Source organism: Canis lupus, chromosome 35 (genome assembly GCF_003254725.2).
Source record: "Canis lupus dingo isolate Sandy chromosome 35, ASM325472v2, whole genome shotgun sequence".
Taxonomy (NCBI): domain Eukaryota; kingdom Metazoa; phylum Chordata; class Mammalia; order Carnivora; family Canidae; genus Canis; species Canis lupus.
Window position 1 is genome coordinate 26340986 of NC_064277.1, and position 9936 is coordinate 26350921.

Sequence of the window (9936 nt, forward strand, 5' to 3'; positions counted from 1 at the left end):
CATATTCTCAGACCATAATGCCTTGAAATTAGAACTAAATCACAACAAGAAGTTTGGAAGGACCTCAAACACGTGGAGGTTAAGGACCATCCTGCTAAAAGATGAAAGGGTCAACGAGGAAATTAAGGAAGAATTAAAACAATTCATGGAAACTAATGAGAATGAAGATACAACCATCTAAAATCTTTGGGATGCAGCAAAAGCAGTCCTAAGGGGGAAATACATCGCAATACAAGCATCCATTCAAAAACTGGAAAGAACTCAAATACAAAAGCTAACCTTACACATAAAGGAGCTAGAGAAAAAACAGCAAATAGATCCTACACCCAAGAGAAGAAGGGAGTTAATAAAGATTCGAGCAGAACTCAACTAAATCGAGACCAGAAGAACTGTGGAACAGTTCAACAGAACCAGGAGTTTGTTCTTTGAAAGAATTAATAAGATAGATAAACCATTAGCCAGCCTTATAAAAAAGAAGAGAGAGAAGACTCAAATTAATAAAATCATGAATGAGAAAGGAGAGATCACTACCAACACCAAGGAAATACAAACGATTTTAAAAACATATTATGAACAGCTATACGCCAATAAATTAGGCAATCTAGAAGAAATGGACGCATTCCTGGAAAGCCACAAACTACCAAAACTGGAACAGGAAGAAATAGAAAACCTGAACAGGCCAATAACCAGGGAGGAAATTGAAGCAGTCATCAAAAACATCCCAAGACACAAGAGTCCAGGGCCAGATGGCTTCCCAGGGGAATTCTATCAAACGTTTAAAGAAGAAACCATACCTATCCTACTAAAGCTGTTTGGAAAGATAGAAAGAGATGGAGTACTTCCAAATTCGTTCTATGAGGCCAGCATCACCTTAATTCCAAAACCAGACAAAGACCCCATCAAAAAGGAGAATTACAGACCAATATCCCTGATGAACATGGATGCAAAAATTCTCAACAAGATACTGGCCAATAGGATCCAACAGTACATTAAGAAAATTATTCACCATGACCAAGTAGGATTTATCCCTGGGACACAAGGCTGGTTCAACACTCGTAAAACAATCAATGTGATGCATCATATCAGCAAGAGAAAAACCAGGAACCATATGATCCTCTCATTAGATGCAGAGAAAGCATTTGACAAAATACAGCATCCATTCCTGATCAAAACTCTTCAGAGTGTAGGGATAGAGGGAACATTCCTCGACATCTTAAAAGCCATCTATGAAAAGCCCACAGCAAATCTCATTCTCAATGGGGAAGCACTGGGAGCCTTTCCCCTAAGATCAGGAACAAGACAGGGATGTCCACTCTCACCCACTGCTGTTCAACATAGTACTGGAAGTCCTAGCCTCAGCAATCAGACAACAAAAAGACATTAAAAGGCATTCAAATTGGCAAAGAAGAAGTCAAACTCTCCTCTTCGCCGATGACATGATACTCTACATAGAAAACCCAAAAGTCCTCCACCCCAAGATTGCTAGAGCTCATACAGCAATTCGGTAGCGTGGCAGGATACAAAATCAATGCCCAGAAGTCAGTGGCATTTCTATACACCTAACAATGAGACTGAATAAAGAGAAATTAAGGAGTCAATCCCATTTACAATTGCACCCAAAAGCATAAGATACCTAGGAATAAACCTCACCAAAGATGTAAAGGATCTATACCCTCAAAACTATAGAACACTTCTGAAAGAAATTGAGGAAGACACAAAGAGATGGAAAAATATTCCATGCTCATGGATTGGCAGAATTAATATTGTGAAAATGTCAATGTTAGCCAGGGCAATATACACGTTTAATGCAATCCCTATCAAAATACCATGGACTTCTTCAGAGAGTTAGAACAAATTATTTTAAGATTTGTGTGGAATCAGAAAAGACCCCGAATAGCCAGGGGAATTTTAAAAAGAAAACATATCTGGGGGCATCACAATGCCAGATTTCAGGTTGTAACTACAAAGCTGTGGTCATCAAGACAGTGTGGTACTGGCACAAAACAGACACATAGATCAGTGGAACAGAATAGAGAATCCAGAAGTGGACCCTGAACTTTATGGTCAACTAATATTCGATAAATGAGGAAAGACTATCCATTGGAAGAAAGTACAGTCTCTTCAATAAATGGTGCTGGGAAAATTGGACATCCACATGCAGAAGAATGAAACTAGACCACTCTCTTTCACCATACACAAATGATAAACTCAAAATGGATGAAAGATCTAATGTGAGACAAGATTCCATCAAAATCCTAGAGAAGAATACAGGCAACACCCTTTTTGAACTCGGCCATAGTAACTTCTTGCAAGATACATCCACGAAGGCAAAAGAAACAAAAGCAAAATGAACTATTGGGACTTCATCAAGATAAGAAGCTTTTGCACAGCAAAGGATACAGTCAACAAAACTCAAAGACAACCTACAGAATGGGAGAAGATATTTGCAAATGACATATCAGATAAAGGGCTAGTTTCCAAGATCTATAAAGAACTTCTTAAACTCAACACAAAGAAACAAACAATCCAATCATGAAATGGGGCAAAAGACATGAACAGAAATCTCACAGAGGAAGACAAGACATGGCCAACATACATATGAGAAAATGCTCTGCATCACTTGCCATCAGGGAAATACAAATCAAAACCACAATGAGATACCACACTCAACCCCGGTGAGAATGGGGCAAATTAACAAGGCAGGAAACAACAAATGTTGGAAGGGATGTGGAGAAAAAGGGAACCCTCTTACACTGTTGGTGGGAATGTGAACTGGTGCAGCCACTCTGGAAAACTGTGTGGATGTTCCTCAAACAGTTAAAAATATACCTGCCCTACGACCCAGCAATTGCACTGTTGGGGATTTACCCCAAAGATACCAATGCAATGAAACGCCGGACACCTGCATCCCGATGTTTATAGCAGCAATGGCCATGATAGCCAAACTGTGGAAGGAGCCTCGGTGTCCAACGAAAGATGAATGGATAAAGAAGATGTGGTTATGTATACAATGGAATATTACTCAGCTATTAGAAATGACAGATACCCACCATTTGCTTCAACGTGGATGGAACTGGAGGGTATTATGCTGAGTGAAGTAAGTCAGTCGGAGAAGGACAACATTATATGTTCTCATTCATTTGGGGAATATAAATAATAGTGAAAGGGAATATAAGGGAAGGGAGAAGAAATTTGTGGGAAATATCAGAAAGGGAGACAGAAGGTAAAGACTAGCTAACTCTGGGAAATGAACTAGGGTGGTAGAAGGGGAGGAGGGCGGGGGTGGGAGTGAATGGGTGACGGGCACTGGGTATTATTCTGTATGTTAGGCAATTGAACACCAATTAAAAATAAATCAAAAAAAAGAAAAGAAAAAAAGAAATCTCACAGAGGAAGACATAGACATGGCCAACACGCACATGAGGAAATGCTCTGCATCACTTGCCATCAGGGAAATACAAATCAAACCACAATGAGATACCACCTCACACCAGTGAGAATGGGGAAAATTAACAAGGCAGGAAACAACAAATGTTGGAGAGGATGCGGAGAAAAGGGAACCCTCTTACACTGTTGGTGGGAATGTGAACTGGTGCAGCCACTCTGGAAAACTGTGTGGAGGTTCCTCAAACAGTTAAAAATAGACCTGCCCTACGACCCAGCAATTGCACTGTTGGGGATTTACCCCAAAGATACAAATGCAATGAAACGCCGGGACACCTGCAACCCGATGTTTATAGCAGCAATGGCCACGATAGCCAAACTGTGGAAGGAGCCTCGGTGTCCAACGAAAGATGAATGGATAAAGAAGATGTGGTTTATGTATACAATGGAATATTACTCAGCTATTAGAAATGACAAATACCCACCATTTGCTTCAACGTGGATGGAACTGGAGGGTATTATGCTGAGTGAAGTAAGTCAGTCGGAGAAGGACAAACATTATATGTTCTCATTCATTTGGGGAATATAAATAATAGTGAAAGGGAATATAAGGGAAGGGAGAAGAAATGTGGGAAATATCAGAAAGGGAGACAGAACGTAAAGACTGCTAACTCTGGGAAATGAACTAGGGGTGGTAGAAGGGGAGAAGGGCGGGTGGTGGGAGTGAATGGGTGACGGGCACTGGGTGTTATTCTGTATGTTAGTAAATTGAACACCAATAAAAAATAAATTAAAAAAAAGAAAACCAAGAACCATAAGAACCTCTCATTAGATTCAGAGAAAGCATTTCACAAAATACAGCATCCATTCCTGATCAAAACTCTTCAGAGTGTAGGGATAGAGGAACATTCCTAAACATCTTAAAAGCCATCTACGAAAAGCCCACAGCAAATATCATTCTCAATGGGGAAGCACTGGGAGCCTTTCCCTAAAATCAAGAACAAGACAGGGATGTTCACTCTCACCACTGCTATTCAACATAATACTAGAAGTACTAGCCTCAGCAAACAGACAAGAAAAAGACATTAAAGGCATTCAAATTGGCAAAGAAGAAGTCAAACTCTCCCTCTTTGCCGATAAATGATACTACAGAAAACCCAAAAGCCTCCACCCCAAGATTGCTAGAACTCATTCAGCAGTTCGGCAGTGTGGCAGGATACAAGATCAATGCCCAGAAATCAGTGGCATTTCTATACACTAACAATGAGGCTGAAGAAAGAGAAATTAAGGAGTCAATCCCATTTACAATTGCACCCAAAAGCGTAAGATACCTAGGAATAAACCTAACCAAAGAGGTAAAGGATCTATACCCTCAAAACTATAGAACACTTCTGAAAGAAATTGAGGAAGACACAAAGAGATGGAAAAATATTCCATGCTCATGGATTGGCAGAATTAATATTGTGAAAATGTCAATGTTACCCAGGGCAATTTACACGTTTAATGCAATCCCTATCAAAATACCATGGACTTTCTTCAGAGAGATAGAACAAATTATTTTAAGATTTGTATGGAATCAGAATAGACCCTGAATAGCCAGCGGAATTTTAAAAATAAAACCCTACCTGGGGGCATCACAATGCCAGATTTCAGGTTGTACTACAAAGCTGTGGTCATCAAGACAGTGTGGTACTGGCACAAAAACAGACACATAGATCAATGGAACAGAATACACAACCAGAAGTGGACTCTGAACTTTATGGTCAACTAATATTCAATAAAGGAGGAAAGACTATCCATTGGAAGAAAGACAGTCTCTTCAATAAATGGTGCTGGGAAAATTGGACATCCACATGCAGAAGAATGAAACTAGACCACTCTCTTTCACCATACACAAAGATAAACTCAAAATGGATGAAAGATCTAAATGTGAGACAAGAGTCCATCAAAATCCTAGAGGAGAACACAGGCAACACCCTTTTGAACTCGGCCACAGTAACTTCTTGCAAGATACATCTACAAAGGCAAAAGAAACAAAAGCAAAAATGAACTATTGGGACTTCATCAAGATAAGCTTTTGCACAGCAAAGGATACAGTCAACAAAACTAAAAGACAACCTACAGAATGGGAGAAGATATTTGCAAATGACGTATCAGATAAAGGGCTAGTTTCCAAGATCTATAAAGAATTATTAAGCACTGGGTGTTATTCCGTATGTTGGCAAATTGTTATTTCTTAAAATCGCCTGTAATTGAAATCATATGGCATTTGTTTTCTATCTAACTTGAACACTTGCTTGGATAATACTCTCTAGCTCCATCCATGTCATTTCAAATATATACACCACATCTTTATCCATTCATCAGTCAATGGACATTTGGGCTGTTTCCATAATTTAGCTATCATTGATAATGCTGCTATAAACATTGAGGTGCATGTATTCCTTCAAATTAGTATTTTTGTATCCTTCACATAAATACAATGTTAAAATAAGAAGAAACAACTCACAACTATAGTGTCAATTAATCTCAACAAAACAGAAGAGAATATACAATGGGAACAAGAGAGTGTCTTCAACAATTGGTTTGGGAAACTGGACAGCATCATGCAAAGAATGAAACTGGATCACTTTCTTACACAGACACAAAGTAAATTCAATATGGATCAAAGACCTAAATGTGAGTTAGGAAACCACTAAAATCTTGGAGGAGAACACAGCCATTTACCTCTTGACATCAGCCATAGCATCTTAGTAGATATATCTCCTGTGGCAAGGGAACAAAAGTAAAAATTATTATTATGATTCCATCAAAATAAAAAGCTTTTGCATGGTGCAGGAAATGATAATTAAATTAAAAGGCAACCTATGACACGAGAGAAGATATTTGCAAACGACATATCTGATAGGGTAATATCCAAAATACATAGAGAACTTATAAAACTCAATACCTAAACACAAATAATCCAGTAAAAAAGTGGAGAAAACCATGCATAGACATTTTGCCCTAGCGACATCCAGATGGCTATCAGACACAGGAAAAGATTCTCATCATCACTTATCATTAGAAAACCAAAATTACAATTAGATACCTCACAGTGGTCAGTATTTCTAAAATTAACATACAGAAACAGCAGAGTTGGCAGGATTTGGAGAATGGAAAAGCCTCTGACACTGTTGGTGGGAATGCAAACTACAGCCACTCTGGAAAACAGTGTGGAGGCTCCTGAAAAAGTTAAAAATGGAACTACCATATGATTCAGCAATTACGCTAGGCAGTGTTTACCCAAAGGATACAGAAACACTAACTTGAAGAGATACATATCCTGATATTTATAGCAGGATTATCAACAATACCTTATCATTAAAAGAGCCAAATGTCCATCAGTTGATGAATGGATATGGAAAATATGTTTTGTGTGTGTGTTTTGTGTGTGTGTCATATAATGGAATATATATAATGGAATATTATAAATATATAATGCACATTATATGTGTTGGAATATTACTCAGCCATAAAAAGGATTAAGTTTTGCCATTTGCAACAACATGGATGGAGCTAGAGAGTATTATGCTAAGCAAAATAAGTCAGCCAGAGAAAGAGAATACTATATGATTTCACTCATATATGGAATTTAGAAAACAAAACAAATGAATTCAACAGGGGTGAAGAGGTGGGGTAAAGAGAGGAAAACCAGGAAACTGACTCTCTATAAAGAGCAAATTGTTAGTTACTACAGAGGAGGTGGGTGGGATGTGAGAAATGAGTAAAGGGATTTAGAGTGAACTTGTGAGAACCAAGTGGTGTATGGAAGTTTTGAATATTTAAGTTGAAACTAATATTGCACTATATTTGTACAACTAAATTTAAATAAAAACTTGAACAATGAAAAAGAACCAATTATAATCATGTACTCTTTCTAAAGTTTTTTTTAACAGCCCCTTATGGCAGTCTGTAAACTTTAAAGAAAGTGGGTCTGGTATCCATTTCTGCACTCGATCCATGACACCTAAAGCATTTCCCCCAATACCTATCTTTCCATGTATCTGTGTATCTATGTATCCATCTAGCTGTGTACTTGCCTATCATCTCATCTATCCTCTACCTTATCCTCTCTATTTATACGTAATTTTGAATAAAAGAAAAAGTCATAGTATGAATAATGGTGAAAAATCACTTAGGGTTTTAGGAATTTTAAAATAATCTTTTACATTGAAGCTTACGCTAGTGTTTTTGAAGTTCGCGGATGGGATGATAAAAGGTTCAGACCAATGGAAAATATCTGTGATTAAATCTATATAGTAACAAGATTTATTAAGTTTGATGAAAAGTAATTTAAGACATTGGTTTCTATTCTAAGGAATAATTATTTTAGCCTTATTAGTAGGTGATACACATAGAGTTCCTACAGACATGCATAAGAACATCAGAACTGCCCAAATTTTTAACGATTGAACAGATTGTCAGTAGTCCTCTATAGTTTCCTCTCACTAAGTATAAAATGACAACTTTTACCACCTGAAGCCAAAGTAACATCCAGAAAGCTCCTATTAAAAATAACTAAGAGAAAATACATGATTGAAAAATGACAGTTAATATCATGTCGGTGAATCTCTCTCTAGTTCTCTCTCTCTGTGTAGATATAGTACAAAATGTTATGCTTTTTGATGTTATGCCATTTCAATTATGTTTCTTGGACATTATGAGAAATTACTTCAAACTGGCTGTGATTCAAAAGTAGCTTGTGAAGACCAACTACATATACTGGTTAAAATAGTTGTTTTGAGAGAGTCATTTGTTGATTTCCTCAGAGCTACTTTTAAAGATTTACAATTTGAGCCTAGATTCTGCCGTTGACCAATATGCATAAAGAAAAGTAAACACTCTGACTATCGTTACACATGTCACACACCAGTAGAGGTATGTAATATTTGGGCAGGGGGCTGAATACATACTTAATATTTATTTATTGACAGACAAATTGATGTGTATAATAAATAGTACCTTCTCATTAAGTCAAATTTCAGTTAAAATTATATGAAAACAAAAATGAAATTCCTTTAAAATTAAAGTCAGTGTCATGTTGTTAATTACTTAACTATTCCATCATCATTACACCTTCAAAAGATTAATTCAGGAAGGAAAAATAATCCTTTATGGCTATTAAAAGCCTGACATGGGAAGTCTACAAATAATTTTTCATGCACATTATGAGATGTAGAGACAGACCAAAATATCTGATTCCTTCCCAGCTCCAGTCTCATGAATAAAATATTGTATTTTAGTTCTTCGTTTCAATTTAATCTACATTTACCTCTCATATTTCTGCTGGATCAAAATGGAATAACAAATCAAGAAACGAGTTCATGTTCTCCTCTCATAATGAAAAGTATATTTAATCTTTCACATTAAAGATAAAAATACTTTCTCTGCAGAGATTTACAATATATCTTTATACCAAGTATTCTAGAAGAAAGCCAGAAGAATCAGTCTATAAAGTCTAAGTTTTTTCTTTCTTTCTACAAGAATTTTCACCAACCCAGGCACACTTTTTCCAAGAGATTTAAAGATTAACATTACTGTAATCCAGAAGTTTCCTCATATATCCTTGAGTAGTGAGGAGCCCACAACGTGTGGAAAAGTCAAGTATTTGCATTCAGAATATAGCTACTTTTCATCTTCCCAGCAATGCACCAGGGACTTTTCTGTTCCCAAGGAGCTCAAGGAACTGATTCTGGACAGGAATCCTCATTGTGACCGTTTGACTTCACATAAGTGGATGGAACCTGTCACAGATTCTTACGGTGTTCTGACTTTTTTGTTTATTTTTGCATATTTTTAATTCGAGTTCGATTTGCCAACATATAGTTTAACACCCAGTGCTCATCCCGATCAAGTGCCCCCTAAGTGCCCATCACCCAGTCACCCCAGCCACCAGCACACCTCCCCTTCCACCACCCCTTGTTCATTTCCAGAGTTACTAGTCTTTCATGTTCTGTCACCCTCACTGATTTTCCCACTCATATTCTTTCCTTCCCCTATAATCCCTTTCACTATTTTATATTCCCTGTATGAGTGAAATCATATACGTCCTTCTCTGATTGACTTACTTCACTCAGCATAATACCCTCCACTTCAATCCATGTCGAAGCAAATGGTGGGTATTCATCCTTTCTAATGGCTGAGTAATATTCCATTGTATACATAAACCACATCTTCTTTATCCATTCATCTTTTGATGGACACCGAGGCTCCTTCCACAGTTTGGCTATTGTGGACATTGCTGCTATGAACAGTGGGTGCAGCTGTCGACTTTCACTACATCTCTATCTTTGGGGTAAATACACAGTAGTACAGTTGCTGGGTTGTAGGGTAGCTCTTAACTCTTTGAGAGAAACTCCACACAGTTTTCAGAGTGGCTGCACCAGTTCACATTCCCACCAACAGTTTAGAAGGTTCCTTTTCTCCACATCCTTTCCAACATTTGGGTTTCCTGCCTTGTTAATTTTCCCATTCACTGGTGTGAGGTGGTATCACATTGTGGTTTTGATT